The sequence below is a fragment of the Ictidomys tridecemlineatus genome, chromosome 13, assembly GCF_052094955.1.
Source record: "Ictidomys tridecemlineatus isolate mIctTri1 chromosome 13, mIctTri1.hap1, whole genome shotgun sequence".
NCBI lineage: Eukaryota > Metazoa > Chordata > Mammalia > Rodentia > Sciuridae > Ictidomys > Ictidomys tridecemlineatus.
In genome coordinates, this window is record NC_135489.1 from 52795958 (window position 1) to 52814382 (window position 18425).

The following is an 18425-nucleotide window of genomic DNA, read 5'->3' on the forward strand; positions in this document are numbered from 1 at the left end:
TTAATCCTCAATTAAAACACACACACACACACACACACACACACATTTATATTGTGTTATGAAATTCCAAACTCTGGAATGATTGCTTTAGCCTACAGAATTCTGCTATCAGGCAAAAGCAGTTTTTCTCAGTCAAAGGATACACATGATAGCGAGACATGGGAAAAGAAAAACAATGACTATATTGATGAAGCGAATGGATTTAGGACAGGGGTAGTCTTCCATTCCCTTTCCCTGACACTTTAACCATAGTAGATGAAAGCTTATTTGATGCAATTTATAGTTCAGCTAAATAACAAATGATTTTTTTCTGGAATGTTAAGCTTGTTGAAGGTTTTACTGTTACCAAAGATTGCTGAGAAGCCCATGATACATGATGAATTTCTTGCTTGCTAGAAAAGCATTATTACTTCTCATTTCCAAACCGCTTAAGCTTCTGCTCATCCCATTCTATTCTTTTTTCATCAATTATCCTAAAAACTCTGGGATTTAAGAATCTTAATAAGCAGTTCTGTAATGACAAGTCATTTCCCACTTCCTTAGGTTTACATTGCTATCCTTATTCAAACTTCTTAGGACAGATGCTTAGCTCAGCCTGCCTTCTTTTCAGATACAAGGTTTTAGGCTTCATATTTCTAAATTCCATATTTCAGAAGTGATGATACATATCATATGCTTATATTCAGTTACTAACATTTTCCTAATAGATATAATGATTTCTTTGAACCATGTGTTTTTGTAGCTGTGTTTTTACTTTTAGTTATTGATTCTTAATTTGGTAACATAGTGGTAAGATAATGTTTTATGGTGTCAGTCCTTTGAGATGTATCTTAAATCCTAAAGGGAGGGCATTTGGAGGAGGGAGGGCTTTAGGCAGTGATTAGGTCAGAAGGGCAGGCCTTGCTGAATGGGATTCATGCCTATATGAAACAGGCCTAGAGAAACTTCCACCTTGTGAGGTCACCATCAGAAGACACCATTTTTGAAGTACAGAATGAATCCTCAGCAGACACTAAATCTGCTGGAGTCTTGGTCTTAAATTTCCCAGACACTAGAGCTGTGAGAAATAAATTTCTGTTAGGGTGTTTTGTTACAGCAGCAGGAATGGACTAAGACAATATGGTGGAAGACATTGAAGAAGTAGTCCCAGGCCAGAACATTTGGAACTTGAATTTTACTTATCCCAAGTGCCATTATTAATCATTGAAGAATTTTAGGTAGGAAAAAAAATCATGGTTTTTAAAAATGATCCTGACTTTGAAAGTTTTACTCCATTGAAAATGTCACTGAAATGTCAACAGAGTCCCACCTACAACATAATTGTACCAGGCTCTGGTAAGGATGTCCCCTAAAATCATATTTGCAAAAAACCAATTCCACATTAGGACCACCAAAGGAATTTTCAGAGCTTTTAAAATGCAGATTTATAGGCCTCTCTTCTTGAAGTTTCTGATTCAGGCGTCTGGGGTTGACCCCTAGAATCCATATTTTAAATTTTGCCATGCATATATCCCTATTTTAAACCCCTTGACCCAACAGAAAACAAGGCTGAGAAAATTATTTTAAGTTCCAAATACATTTTCAGCATATAAGAAAACTATACAATGGTTAGCTGGCACTTTAAATAAGTTTTCTCGAAATTATTCCCCACAACACTGAGGGGATTCAGCATGATTTACAATGAGCATATGGATACTTCTATGTTCCATTTGCTTTTCCTTCTGTTTCACTGACCTGGTCTCTTACAGCCTATAACCTCTCAGTGCCAGTCAACATTTTTCCTGGCTGGCACACACAATCTCTACAGAACTGTACCAAATGGTTCAGGTTTATAATGTCCTTTAACCCAATGTTCCATCTCAGTACTACTACAATTTTTGACAAATTTTCTTTCATCTTCCTTTACACAGTCCTTTAGGACATCCATTCTGGCCTTGGCTATGTTACTGGCCAATAACTTCTCTGCCCCTCTAATCAGTGCTGAAGCTCAGCAGTGGGATTAGCCTAATGTGGCTGCTCTGGACAATGGTGCTTCATGCTTTTTTTCTCTTGTGATAGATTCAGCAACAAAGCTATGAACTTATGTCAACTTAACCTATATTTGCTTCCCATGGTGGACCCATGTGCAGGGTAAATGGAAAGGATTAGGTCAGGGATTCTGACCCAAACAGGGAATTTCTAAACATAAGTGTTTTCTCTGAGCCTGCATAGTAACCCCAGTCATCCCTTCAGGAGCTTTGAGGTGATGTTATTTTTAGAGGTCACAAAAGAGGAAGACCAACATGGCTGCACCTTTTGCCTTTGCGCCCTTACTCCTATTCTTCAGCCTCAGGCATGTTTCCTTTACTGGAATTTCAGAACTGATTTTGTGTTGCCTTTGCAACAGGTGGAGCTTTTCCATCTTTTAACATTAGCACAGTTTATCAGCTGCATTGCTGATAAACTGGACTCCCTAAGTGAGCAACAGAGCTTTGCTAACTCCATCAAGCATGGATAATAGCCTCGCCCTCCACTTCACACTGGAGTTGAGTCTGAGCTAGTCTAGTGGAAAGGAAGATTTTAAATTCAACTGGGCACAACCTGGCATCGACATCGACTCTTATCATTCAAACTGCCTTTGAAATAACTCTGGGGTTTGATTTGAGCAAAGGCACCCCATTTCTCTTAATATTCCCAGGAAAGGTGTGGTTTTTGATTTAGTGTGAACATTTCCATTTTCATAGTTCAAAAGAATGGGCAAGTGCTGCTGTCCTCAGGCATGGCTCAAACAAGGTGCCCTTATTAAAAGTACTAGATAGTGATACAGTATTGCTTTTCAACTAGAGTTGTACCACCCCCTACTGGACATTTTGGAAATTCATGCACCTGTTTCTGACTATCACTAAAGTCTGAGGGTGCTATGGCATTTAGTGGTGAAGGGGGGCCGGGTAGAGGGATGTGGCAACGATGCCCTGTGACATGCCATATAAAGAAGAAACCACACAATGTAAAAGTATCCCATGTCCTGTGCCACTCTTGAATGTCTCACAAAACAACTAGTATGAATGAGACATCTAAATATCTAAGCCTAGAGTCCAAAGCCACCTTATATTTACATATAAAGCATTTTTGCAGTCTTAATATAAACAAATTATCCAGAAATGCAGCAACAAAATAAGGATTAGTGGTACTTGGATATATGAAGACATTTCCAAGAGTAACTGTTTCAGAAAATCTTATTAACTAACAGTGCTACCTCCAATATGTGAATCAACACTGTCAGCCCTGCTTTAGAAATCCCTTATAATGACTCCAGGTATGGGTCTCGCTATCTGATTGCTGCACTATGCTTTCTGAAGCAAGGGTGACTATGCAAACACATTAAAATACAAATTTTATTATAGATGTCTTCCCTGATATTTGCCCATTGAATTGCAACATTATATTGGTTTTGTAAAATATTCTAGGTGTGGGAAAACTATATCATCTATGAATTTTATTTCAGGATGGTAAAGTGGTTGTGATAAAATACTTTCTGTATTAAGGTGACTTTGCCTGATAGAATTGAGAACTGCTTCCAAGGCACAAGACTCTCTAAAATAGACTTGAATTATCACAACTAACTGAAGGATAACTGTAAGCCCAATCTACCACCCACCAAACCCTACCCCCATAAAAGCCCATTTATGACAATGCTTTTTCATACCAAATATAATAACAATAACTTTTATTAATTGAACACTTAATATGTACCAGGTACTGTGATACATACTTTGCATATATTATATAACTCTCAACTCTTCAAAGGATATAGTATTTATTATGACTTTTATTTTATAAGCAAAACCAGTGCAGGATAAATGTTAAATAACTGATATCATTCCATTTGTAAGTGATGTAACTCAAGTCTGTCAAACTCCAGGGCCAGTGACTTTGGAAAAGACAAAGGTGGATATAATTTTAAAGTAGCAAGACAAAGAAATTGGTGAGCAGCAAGGAAGAGCCATGCCCAAATGGGCTGAATTAATTGTTGAAAATGAAAGCAGAGATCTGATGTGATGTATGTTATCCTCTACTACCTGATCTTTTGCTTGACTTGGGACCCTCACTTAAGCCCCAGAAGGTTCCCATACTACTCAAGCCTTGAAGAACGGCCTTGACAGATGCATATCATCTGAACTGAGATGTACTGTAGGTGCAAAAACACATCGAATTTCAAAGAGTTGGTTTTAAAGAATGTATAGCAACAACAAAATAAGAAAACCGAATAAAAATGAGCACGTGATTTGAATAGATCCTGCTCAAAAGAAGAAATACAAATAACCGACATGAACAAAATGATCGTCATTCTTAGCCCCCAAGGAAATGCAAATCAGAACTACAATGAGATACCATCTCACACCGGTTAGAACAGCAACTATCAAAAAACAAAAACACATTCTGGTAAAGATGAGATGGAAAGGGAACTCTCATATACTATTGTGAATACTGGAATGTAAATTAATATGGCCACTATGGAAAATGGTATAGAGGGTCCTTAAAAATCTGTAAATAGATCATCCATATATTCCAGGTATCCCACTTTTAAGTATATATATCCAAAAGAAATGAATTCAAAATACAAAAGAGATACCTGCCTGCCCATGTTTGTTGCAGCATTATTTGTAATAGATAAGATATGGAATCAGCCTAGACATCCATCAACAGGTAAATGGATAAAGAAAACATGGTATAGATTCACAATGGAATATTGTTCATCCATAAAGAATAAAATCCAGTCATTTGCAGCAAAATGGAGGATGTTATGTTAAGTGGAAAAAGTCAGAAACAGAAAGACAAATACTGCAATGCTTCTCATATGTGGAAGCTAACAGTGTCAGTAGTAAAGAGTCGTGATTACCAGAGGTTGGGAAGATTATGGGAGGGGTGGATATAGAGAGGCTGGATTTGATCAGTGAACACTGTATGCACATATAGACTATCACCTAACCCCAGGAATATGTATCATCAACATGTTAATCTAAAATAAAATGTTTTCTAAAAGAATGTAAAAATCTCATTAGTTTTATATAGATTATACGTTGTTATGATGTATTTGGATATCTTGGGTTCAAATATATTATTAAAATTAATTTTATCTAGATCTTTTTATGTTTAAATGAGGTTAATAAAAATGCTTCATCATGCATATGTGGCTTACATTCTATTTCTATTGGCAGAGCTAACATAGATGGTTTCCCTAAAATTTCTGCAGGAGCTTGGGGCCTTGAGCAGCTGCTTCCTGGAATGTCCACTGGGACCACTGGAAGCCACATTAAAGGACAGCATCCTTGTCAGTTGTGGGGAGTCAGCAGGACTTCCCGCACATCTAGCTCATGTTTGGGTGGTTCAGACCACGTGAACTGCACATTCATTCACTATTTATTACTATTACCTTTATTCCATATGCTTCACACAACTGCCGCCAAATGGGTGCAGCAGGTAAAAATCTGGAATAGAAGCTGTGTTTGAATACACACATAAAGAAAACTCAAAATATTTAACGTGTGACCCAAATACAATATTTACTAACAAGTGAAGAAGAAAATAGGAGTCTCATCACTCTAAGAAAACCCAGGCAGGTAGTATCAGCTCATCAAAAATGGAAAACATTAGAGATGGTTTAAATTAAACTCATTAAAGGAAGAAGAGTAAAGTCTGCTACTTCTCAAAATTAATCTTCACAAACTTCTGTGAAGCAATTAAAAGGGAAAAAAACGGAGTTCAATGAGATTGACTGGAGATCAAGAACAATAATTTTACATTGCACTTGTTAACTGACCAAAATGTCAAGTAAAAAAGAAATAAACAACAACAACAAAAAAGCTTATACACAAAGCATGTGTGCCATGCTCTTCTGTGTTCAGCTCAAGATGTCTGTGATGTGTTATCATCTCTGATGGTACCCTCTGCTGCCATTCACAACCCTTAGAGACGCTCAACAGAGTTGTTTGATACCCAAGACCTGGCCGTGTCAGCAATAGCAAAGAAGAGCTTCTAATTATTGCATGGATGACAGTGTAAAGCAACTGTTATAACAACTTGGCTCAGTTCGCTAAACTCATTACTGGGCACCTGCCCATGAGGACTGTTTGTCTTTTCAGCTGAGCCAGCCAAGTTGCACAGAGCTGCAAAGTCCATGCTGTGTCATTTTTCTGGAAGAAACTGAATAAAACAGAGTCATGTTTTGGAAACCATTTAGTTATCTAATACCTATAGGGAAACCAACAGCACTTAACTTATTGCCTATCATATCCTCAGGCTCATGCCTGTCTGTCTTCTCCACCAGACTATAATCTTCATGATGGCAAGGAACAGGTCTTATACTTTCATGCTCACCTGACACCTGTCACAGTTGGCACTCAGTAGATATTACAGTGTTGGATTTAATCTCCTGATTTTTCTAAAGAACAGCAGCAAGGAAGAGTCATCTGCAAAAGCACATCAGACTGAACAACAGAAAGATTTGAATTAAAAGACAGACTTCACCCTTCTTCTCTCCTGGGTTCCACTCTATCTTCTGTAAAACAAGAGAGCTAACCAAGCTATCTCCATGGTCACTTTTCTCCCACACTGTTCTTACAAAGTTTTGCTTTGAAAATGTGCTAATGTTTCCATTTGATTATCTAAAAAAAGAGCAGATCTGCTAATGAGGATCTAAAATATAAATATTACTTTCCATGTTTTCATTATTTCTAGCAAAACCCAGATCTGATTTTTACCACCTCCAATATATCCATATTGAACTCTATTAACCCAATTTGAGATCTCTTCCAGCAAGTCACAAGCCGACTTTGGATTTTACTAAGAAACACTCAAGGTTATGCTGTTCCTTATGAAAATTTCTGTGGGTGTTTGCATGTGTAAGAGAAACAGAATGAGGATGGAAAGAAAAAGGGAGGAAAGAGAAAGAATCCTTAAAATTGTGTAATATCTACAGCAGCTGCAGTATCCTTTTTTTTTTCTATTTGAATCTTCCTTTCCTTTTTAACTGACTTTGACCTTAGCTCAGTCTCTCTTGCAGTCTGTCTTGCATATAAGAAGGTGCTTGACACATCACATGTGTTTATCAACTAACTAATGAATAAATGAATAAATGCCTGGTTTGGTTTTTGAAAACTATTACCAAAACATCTTTGCATAACTGTATGGGAGCTGTAAGAATCTGTTCATATCATGGCTTTTCCCTAAAAATCCTGGATTTCTGGGCAAAAAAAAAGCCAATCAATTATGGTTAAAAAAAATGAATAACTGCACAGACACAGAAACAAAATAAAATTAAATCTCAGCAGAGACCCACCCAGACCTTTGATTCCATCATCAGTTAGTTCACTATGGAAACTGAAACTATTTTTCACTGAATTCTCATGTCAGCTGAAAGTCAACTCTGAGACTTATTAAAGAAGAGCTGGGGATTATAGTTGCAGGATTTTATTTTGTGATTTACATTTAATTGTTGGTACCTGAAACAATTAGATAACAATTAGATATTGGAAAAAAAAAATAGAACAAATAGATTTAAGTTGATTATGTCAAGGTAAAAGAAAAGATGTAGAAAGCATTCTGTATTAGGGGAGGAATAATTTAGGGAAATAGAAAGATAAATAGCAATTTTGATAGAGAAAGAAGAGCAAGCCATACCCTATTCCATGAAAAATAAGAAAATCATGCAAGGAATATTCCTGGGCTTAGCAGTAACCCTCGGGTATCATTAGCTATATATCCACTTGTCTTCTCTAGAAGAGTGCCTCCCTCAGTAAGTATAAAGAGTTCAATAACTGGAGAATGTAATGCTCTTTATTAAGTATGAATCTTTACTCAGGATGAGCTGTGGAAATAGCTATGATACAAACCATCAGCATATAAACTCAAAGGAGAGAACAGATCTAATATTTCACTCCCTTTCTAATCTACACTAAAAAAAACTTGGCAAACAAAGAGAAATTATAGCAACAATACCATTATGTTAGAAGAATAGCATTTTGCTTCAATAATTTTCAAAACCTGATATTCAAAAGATAATTTCACATCTTGATGGAAGTCTTAATTTTGGAAAATAATGAAGATTCACTTGTTTTAACATGGGAATTAGAGTGATCAAAATGTTTCTATTAGTCTTTTCAAGTCTTCCAGTAGGCAGCTTCCAAAATGACTCCCAATTATTCTTTTCATGTGGTATGCATGTCCATGTACCTACCTCTAACCACACAAATAGGGGTGATCTAGGTAACCACAGAAGGTTGCAGAAATGATGGAGTGTGTCTCCCAAAGGTGAAAAGAAACCTCACTTGAGTTTTAGATGAACAGAAAAGAACTAAGAATGGAGTGGAAATACTGAGGAAAAACCAGTGAGTGTCCCAGCCCCCACCGTAAATGCAAAGTAACACAAAACAATTTGAAACTCATGGGAAAACTAATTTGAAGCTACTGAAAGTAACAGTGGCAGAAAAAAGCTACACCCAGCTCAACTTTTGACACAATGGCCTAGTGGAAGAAGAGGCAGGCCATTGCTAGAGTTAAACACCCCAGAATCTATTGTCCTATACACATTGTACAGCATGTGATCAAAATCAATTATACTATGATAAATTAAATCCATCCATTTCAAAGATTATGTTAACTATGAATTATAAAGGTAAACCAATAAAAAATTTTAAATTATTATACTGGATAAAAAATTAAGTCCAAATTATATGTTACTTGTAAAAAAATCCATATTTAAGAACATAGGCATAATTCAGAAATAAAATAATGGAGAAACATATATCATGTAAACACCCATTAAAAGAAAGCCAGGATGACTATGTTAATACTAGGTATTTCAGAAGGAGAAATATTGTAAGGAATAAAAAATTACATAATGATAAAAGGGCTGATTCATGAAGAAGACACAACAATCCTAAACTCACAGGTACTTAATAACAGATCTTCAAAATACATGAAGCAAAACCCAAGAAAAATAGATATATACAAATCTACAAGTAAAAAAGAAATAGAAAGAAAATAGGTGAGGATAGAGAAGACATGAGTAACACTATTAACCAATTTAAACTAATTATTTCTAGGTTATTCCATGTCAGAACAACAAAATACAAACCTTCCAAGTACACTTAGAACATACACTCGGAAAGATTATAAACTAAGTGTCAAGCAATTTAAAACAATTGAAATCATATAGAGTGTGGTTGCTGGTCACACCAGATATAATCAAACTAGATAAAAATAACAGAAAGTTACCTGAAAAAAAATCCCAAATATTTGGAAATTTAAGAAAAATATCTACAAATAACCATATCAAAGAGAAAATCATAAAGGTAAGTAGAAAATGTTTTGAATAACATTGAAGTGAAACCACAACATATGAAGAAATTATGAAATGGAGTTAAAGCAAGTCTTAAAGGGAAATTTATAGCAATAGATGTTTATATTGCAAAGAAGAAAGGTCTTACATAAATCATCTAAGTTTCTACCTTAAAAGGTAAAAAAAAAAAAAGAAAAAGCAAACAAGGGAAGAAGAGCAAATCAAACTCAAAGCAATCAGAAGGAAGGCAATAATAAATGTCAGAACATAAATTAATTCAATTTAATTGAAAGTAAACCCAAAAAGAAAAGAAAAAAATGGAGAATCCAAATTATGGGCCTACATAATATTAATAAAATTGAAATTTCTGTAACCTGGGTTACCACAGAAAGGGAAAGATCCACATTACCTATATCAAAAATAAAAGAATCCCAGCAGCTCTGGAGCCCAAGGGGGTAGGATCACAAGTTCAAAGCCAGCCTCAGCAACTTAGTGAGGCCCTAAGCAACTTAGCAAGACCTTGTCTCAAAATAAAAAATTAAAAGGGCTAGGGATGTGACTCAGTTATTGAATGTCCTGGATTTAATCCTTAGTTTTAAAAAACAAACAAATAAATAAAAGAGAAGAGAAATTTATAATTCCTATAGACATTAAAAGAATGATAAGAAAATATTAAATGAATTCTTTTAGCAACTAGTTCTTTGTATCCATCTTCTTTTGCTCAACATTTTTTGGTAAGGAATTCTTCCATGGTGTTCTATGTGGCAGTAGTTCATTGATTTCATTGTGATATAATATATCATTGTGTAAATACGCTATATGTACTTGCTCGACTTTAAGTTGGCTAGTTTGTTGATTGCATTTGGAAGGTATTGTAAATAGAGTTGCTGTGCACTCTTGTGTATGTTCGTCACTTTGTATACAAACTCAGTGCTATTAGATGTATACCTAAGGGTGGAATTTCTGCGTTATTGGATATGCCTGCATTCACTTTTAGTTGAGACTGCCAAGAGGTTTTCCAAGTGATTGTGAACTTACATTCCAATCATGAATTCCCAAGAGTTGCATTTACTCAGTATTATATATAGAATTTATGCAGGTAATTCATGTTCATCTCCATTGTAATTGACAGTATTTATTTTAATTTTAGGCCCCTTCATATTTCCAAAGACTATTTTCTTTTCTCAGGCATAACTCAGGTACCATGTTCTTTCACATACCAATATGTGAAGTCAGACATGGGCTAAAAGTGATAAATAATGTTTCCAATAGTTCCTTTGGATATCCTCTCATATTCAATATCTCACTTGAAGTGAAGAAAACATGCCTCCAATCTTCCCTTTAGAAGGGGGAATCCACATCACAAAAACAGCATTTGCTTTTTTAAAAAAATTTTGATAAGATATATAACATAAAATTGGCCACTTAAGCATTTTTAAGTGCGCAATTCTTGGGCATTAATTATGTTCACAATTCTGTGCAACCCACACCATTATCCATTCCTAGCACTTTTTCATCATCCCAAACAAAAACTCTGTGCACATTAAATAGTTACTCCCATTCCTCCTTCTCTGATAGCCCCGATAATCACTGTTTCACGTTCTGCCTGAATGAATCAGCAAATTTCTCTTAAGTCTTCTTCACTAAAATCTTCTGCCTACATTAAGAAGGCTACTTTCTGAAGCTCTTACTCTAAATGCAATGCTAGAGTCATGGAATGCATTCTAAAACCTTGCCTCTGAAAATCTGCATCTTAGTTTGACCCTTCACTCTTTATATATGTTGATGGCTAATCAAAACTTCCAAATGAAAATTGCTTTACATGAGAATGCAACCTTGCTGAATTACTCTTTTGCCTTTAATCTGACTGTGCCTTGATTCTATTTTCATTCTGCCTTTCTAAAGAGTCAGAAATATATTTTGGAAGTATCTCTATTAGTTTTGCTTGACATAATGTGACTGATGTATGAACTTTCTGTTTCTGCTTTGACAATTTAGGTAGAGGAATATTTCCTGATTTGAAAAATGTGGGTTTAACATATCCACTGTGCCTCTATTGGACTGGGCTGAATTTAGCTAATGTCGTGGGAGTCCCTCAATAACAGCATTGCTATAAATGTATCATCCTGCTAAAAGGATGTTCCTACGTATTTGCACAGAACTTTTGGCCTCTCCAGTAAATTGAAGATAATCAGAACTAGTAGTAAAGTGTTAGAAATTGTCTCTCTTTGTGGTGGTACAGGGAGGAATGGCCCATAAATTGTGATCTATTCTCTATAAGAGGTTCTTTTGATATCTCCTTATGAGTAAAATGAATTCCTCAACTCCTAAATGCATTCTAACCTGGATGAAGAGTAGTCATCCCCGCCCCCATAGAATGCAGCATCTGCCTAATATGAAGAAGTCGATATAGATGGGTAACTAATCTTGCAGAAGTGTGCTGTCATTTCACATTGCAAGCACTCTATATTTCCCCCAAATCAACACTTACACTGAAAAAGGGCCTCAAGAGATCTTTAATCTATCATCATTTCAGGAAAAGTGCCCAAACTAGCATCAGGGAACTTTCTATCAACACTATAATAGAGCTCACAAGATCCTACAGACTATCAATTATCTTACCAAAAGTGCAAGTTATCATTACCTACAATACAAAATTTGGTGCAGCAGAGGAATGACTTCTTTCTCTAACAATCTTCCCATTTAGGCTGTGAAGCAGAGGTCAGTAATTTTTTTTCCATTAAAGGACAAATAGTAAATCTTTTAAACTTTGTGGGCTCAATAGTCTCTGTCACTACTACAGGTCTCAGCTTAGCCATTGTGGTGCAAACACAGCCATGGACAATATGGAAACAAATGTCACAATAAATTTGCTAAAACTTTGTTGTATTCCCATGAAATTTCATCAAAATGGACAATGTTCAAGATTTGTCCCACTCCCTCCGTGGTTTATCAACAACTACTCTCCATAGACTTGAATTGGAATTTAGCTTCCAATGCCTTTACATTAAAAATTGTCCTTTAGGTTAGAATTTAACTGAGTCTATAAAGAGCCATACATCCTGAATTCCTCAGTGTGCCAGAATAGACTCCATCCCACATCTCTTCAACCTGAGTTCTCCTAGAGGTACTTCATTGCTAGTAGCTGGGTAGCATCCTACTTCAAAAGTCTAAATCTCTGGGCTTCTCTGAGTGAGGGTTTTCTCCAGAACTCAGAAACCTAAGGTTGGGGATGTCAGTCCCTGCCTAGCAAACTTCAACTATTGGAAGATGAGAGTCAGTGGATAAAAGGCAGTGTCCCTATTCCAGTGGGATGATTCTCAGAAATGGCTCACATGATTTTGGGGAGGATCCCATGTAAACTGGGCTCCAGTAACCTAAAGCATAACTGCTCATTATACACCATATATCGATATATTTTCATTTTCCTGTTTCACTTCCTCCCTTATGCTCCCTGGGATCATTTTCCAAATGAACTTCTTAAATTTACATTCTTGTCTGAACGATTACATTTGAGATGACCCAAATTCGGCTAAACAGATACATATATTTTCTGCAATTCCTCTGTAGCATAATGGTCTAAGGTTCATGAAAACATCATAAGCTCTGTGAATGAGAAGATAGTTCTGACACTGGCAGACACCAAAGTGGATGAGGATGAGGGATGAGGGATGCAGCAACACTTAATACAAAGACAGATCGGACTTTCAATCCACCACTCACAGTTTGAGTGCCTGACCTGGGGTGAGTGATTCAAACTCTCTGAAGCTGTTTCCTTTTCATAGGAATAACAATCAATTCCTTCACCATGTTTTTTTTTAAATAAACACTTGTAATAGTTTTAGATACACACACACAAAAAAATGTGACAAAGGCCCAATTTCCATATGCCCTACCATACCCAGTTCTTCTATTACTATCTTATATTACTATAATCCATTTTGTATTTAGGAAAACAATATTGATGCATTAACTAAATTTCATACTTTATTCATGTGTCCTTGTTTTTAGCCTGATATCCTTTTTTTCTGTTCCAGGATTCTACCCAGGGTATTATGACATTTATTTTCCACTTAAGCTCCTCTTAACCCTCAGACTTTGCTTGTTCCTGATGAACTTGACTGGTCAAGTATTTTGCAGAATGTCCTTTGATTGAGACTCCTCTGATATTTTTCTCAGAGTTGGGTTATGGTTTTTCAGGAGGAAAATTATAGAGGTAAAGCATCAGTTTCATCACACCATGCCAGGAGTAGTTACTAGTAATGTGATTTTTTACTGTTCACTTGACTTCAGCCACTTGACTAAGGTAGTGCTTGTCAGGATTCTGTACCATCCATAACAGTAAACTTTTTCCCCATCATCTGTACTATTCACTTTGGAAAAAAAAAGTATATTTGCATAACCCACACTTTAAGCATGCACAGTTATGTTCAATCACTTTGAGGGCTGAGTGTATTTATAGGTTATCAGGAAATTTTTCCCTGGGGGACATTTGTTCCTGTGCCCATGTATTTATCAATTCAATCATTTATTTATATCAGTAAAGACTTGTGGGCATTTATATTAAAGTTGGGTTAGAATCCAACTTGTTAGAATCCAAGTTGGGTTATAATCCAGTTTATATTAAAGTCAGGTTCATTAATTCATTTTGTTGTACAAATTATTTCAGTGTGATCACCAGCCACCCTTTCAGTTGGCACTTATGTCCCATCAAAGTGAGTTTAAGTATTTCCTTACTTTCTGGTACTATAAAGATGTCTTATCTTGCATAATTTTATCCCTCCTTTCTCTCAGAATTCCCAGTTCCCCTTATTGATAATGTCATTAGCAACTAAGATCCAGGTAGTGGGTAAGCTCACTGTTTTAAGTCTTGAATGAAATAAACAAGAGCCCTGACATGGGTATCAAAGGAGTTGTTCAATAAATGCAAGCAAAATAAACAAAAAATAAACCCATTTAATAAAGGGACAAAGAAATGGATTTGGGGGGGTATTAAGTTTTTTGAGTTCTTCATATATTGGAGATTAATGCTCTATCTGAGGTGCAGGTGGCAAAGATTTTCTCCCTTTCTGTAGGCTCTCTGTTCATGTTCTTGATTATTTCCTTTGCTGTGAAGAAGCTTTTAAGTTTGATACCATCCCATTTATTGATTCTTGATTTAACTTATTGTGCTTTAGGAGTTTTGTTGAGGAAGTCAATTCCCAAGGTGACGTGATAGAGTGTTGGGTCTATAATTTCTTCTAGTACATGTAGGATTTCTGGTCTAATGTCTAGGTCTTTGATACACTTTGAATTGAGTTTTGTGCAGGATGAAAGATAGAGGTTAAATTTCATTCTGCTACATATGGATTTCCAGTTTTCACAGCACCGTTTGTTGAAGACGCTATCTTTTCTCTAATGTATGTTTCTGGCACTTTTGTCCAGTATGAGATAACTAGATTTATGTAGCTATGTCTCTGCGTCTTCTATTCTGTTTCATTGGTCCTCACTAGATTCTTGAAACTCCTGTTTCTTCATCTGGGGCAAAGGGACTGTAATACCTACTTCATTGTCTTTATGAAAATAAATAAGGACAGGCACATAAAGCACTGTACAGGACTTGGACATAACAGCCTCTCTCATTTCCATTACAGCTTTAAAAAAAGCTGTTTAGAGCTAGAGGACAACCAAGAATACTGTGTACCTTGTCTTAGACATTTACCTAAAACCAGAAGTACACATGGTCTTGATCCTTCTGAATAATAAATGTAGAAATGCTGATTGTGTACAGAACATGAAGTATCCTCATTACGCTCAGAACACAGAGCCTCTAACTCTTAGAAAACTAACAGTTTTGCTGAAAACTCTGTGCCTTCCTAGAATAAAGGTATCATAGGCTTACCCTTCAAAATTTATTTTCCAATTTGCCTGTCTATATTCATGGGAGTCGTTAGTCTAGCTTTTGTTATAAAATAATTGATTGGGATACTGAGAGCTTGCTATTGTCCTCATTCTTCAAAGCAGATTTCATCATTCATTTCCAGGTCCTAAGACACTGAGACTGAAGCAAGTAATGTTTCTTTTTATACCTTCTACATTTTCAAGCATACTTACATAGAAATTCCCTAAATCATAAGCCAAGGAATAGACCATATGCTGAATAACAGCAATGTACAATGTGTACTATACAACCAACAGAGTAATGCCACTCCCAAGAACACTTTGATGTTTTTTAGATGTCTACAATGATTACATTTCATCCTCTTTCATGCCAGAGGTTAGAGTTGTAATTTCCTCTCTTTAAAAAATTATAAATTTTCTTATCTCTTCCATGGCAAGAAAACATATAATTGTTACTTCCTCCCCACATCTTCTATTTTGGCTTCCTTTATTCTCAGGCTTTTTGATACAGATTCAGAATAATGGTACAGGCAGAGCAATGGAGAGAAATGATGGTAGAGAAAGGCAAGATTTGCAGAGGGAGATGAGTGCACCCTCATGCTGATGCCCTCTAGGATCTCTCCATACTAATCTTATCTGCCCAATGAAACCCATTTTCTCTAATTTACCAAAATCAATTTAAAAATATATCCTAGTGGTGACCAAAAAAATAAGTTTTACCATTCTGTAAAAATGAATTTTAAGTTTTTGAAGAAACTAGGTCAGAATTTTTAAAGAAACCACGTTCCAAAAGTAAGAAGTTATCAGAATGGTTAATGCGTAAATATAAGAAAACTCATGAAGATTCATTTTAAACATACACTTAGAAGCAGATACTTCTAAAAGCTTAGATTTGGAGAGGAAATGAGTCAGATGTAAAACAATATATTTTAATCAGAAAATAACCATAACTGAGTTTTATGGTGTTATGGCTTAGATATGCAGTGTCCCCAAAAAACTCATGTTTGAGGCAATGCAAGAAAGTTTAGGGGTGACATGGTTGTGTTAGTGATAGTCTTAACCTAGTCAGTGCATTAATCTCCTGATGGGGATTAATTTGGTGGTAACTTTATTGGTAAGTAGGGTGTGACTGGAGGAGGTGGATCATTGTGGGGGGATGACATACCTTTGGGGTTTATATCTTGTCTCTGGTGATTAAGAGCTCTCTTTGTTTTGTGATTTTTGTGTTCTGAGTTGTTTTCTTCCCTCACATCCTTCTACCCTGATGTTCACCTCAAGAACAGAGAAATGGAGTTGGCCATCTATAAACAGAGACCTCTGAAACTGTGAAACCCAAATAAACTTTCCTCCTCTAAACTTGTTCTTGTCAGGTCTTCTAATAACAGCAACAGAAAAGCTGAACAATACAATGGTATCTGTAAACTTTGTAAAATATTGCAACAAGTTGCTTAAAATCAGGGGCTCCATTCTGTTACTTAATAGCCAGGTGACCTGAATAGATTACTTCATTTCTCTAAATCCTAGTTATTTTAACAACAAAATAGAAATCTAAGCAGCAACATTTACCTCATCCAGTTACTGTTAGGATTAAATTATTTATGTGTGTGTATGTGTGTGTGTGTGTGTTTGTGTGTGTGTGTGTGTGTGTATACACGCACATAATAATATATTCACATATAGTGACAGGAATAGGTTCTGAGAAATGTGGCATTCAGCTATTTTGTTATTGTGTGAACATTATAGAGGGCACTTTCACAACTCTACAACTCTAGATGGTAGAGGGCAATTATTTCATAAGTCTCTTGATGCAATCAAGGGATGTAACACAAGATGTATATGGCTACTGCCTATGTATCATGCTATACAGTTTTCTAGTCACCTTTCTTTATAAATAGGACTATACCATAAGTTGGTAATAAAAAACAAAGTGAGTGCATAAAGTATTCGCATAGTTATTTATTACCATTATCCAATGTTATGTACTGGACATAATTCTATGTGGTATACTTTTATGTGACCATCAGTAGATTTATTTACATTAGCATCACTATACACACACACACACACACACACAAGTAATACATTGTACTGTGATATTACAATGGCTATAATGTCACTAGGCAATAGAAATTTTGGGGCTCCATTATAATCCTCTTGGGCTACCATCATATGTGCAGTCCACCATTAATAAAAACATCCTCATGCAGTATGACTGTCATTGCTTAAAAGACAAAGGCAAAATGTATTCCTGCATGAGTTTCACCATGCTTCTCCCTCTCGATGCCTTAGAAGAAAAGAAAAATCTTTTTTTCTTTTCTTAGCTTTCTTTTCATTTCCTTTCTTTTCTCCCTCCTTCTTCCCTTGAAAAAGTTGTATTCATTATTCATTTTGCTGTAAAACTCTATTGTGTACATTTGTTGTTAAAATAACTGGGATTTAGAGATTCCCAGGTTTTGGTGACATCTATTCAGAAGAATGGCAGAGACAGAAGGGTAGAAACATACCTATACATCTTGTGTTACATCCCTTGATTGCATCAAGAGGATTGTGGAATAATAATGATAGAGAAAAGAAGGAGCAAAATAGACAAAAACCCTACACAGACTTCAGGAAAATGTGAAAGGAAATTGTCTTAGAGACCCCAGAGCACTTGGGGTGCTCTACATTTTCCAATAGGAAATGGGTTTTTGAAATGTGTTGAGATTTATGGTGATGTGGGTTTAATGATGACCCTTTAATGATGGTCAAGGGATGCAAATAAACATTGACATTTGTTTTAATTACTTTTGGATGTTGGACAGTGTTTCTGTGAATGTAACTTTGCATAAGAAACGCTTAAAACTCCAGCTTATAAAAGTTATTAACAGTGATAATGAGCACAGTGACAGTGGTAATAATAATTATGGTCTTCCTACATGCAAATGTTTGCAAGTTATCATCTCTAATTTTTGTGGAAATAGAATTTTGGTTTGTGGTCAAAATATATTCAGGGAAGATATCATGAAAAAGACTATTTTACATTCTAAGTGGCAAATTAATGCAATCTTTTTGAGGAATTATAAGCAAATTTTTAAGAAACCATAACCTTTCTAAAGTGCCCAAGCCAGACGACCAAATATTTGTCTGGAAGCTCCTCAAATACTTTATCACATCATTGTTTACTGATTAACAACAAGACACCACTCTGAGAAGTGAATCGTTAGGTGATCTAGTCATGTATGAACAT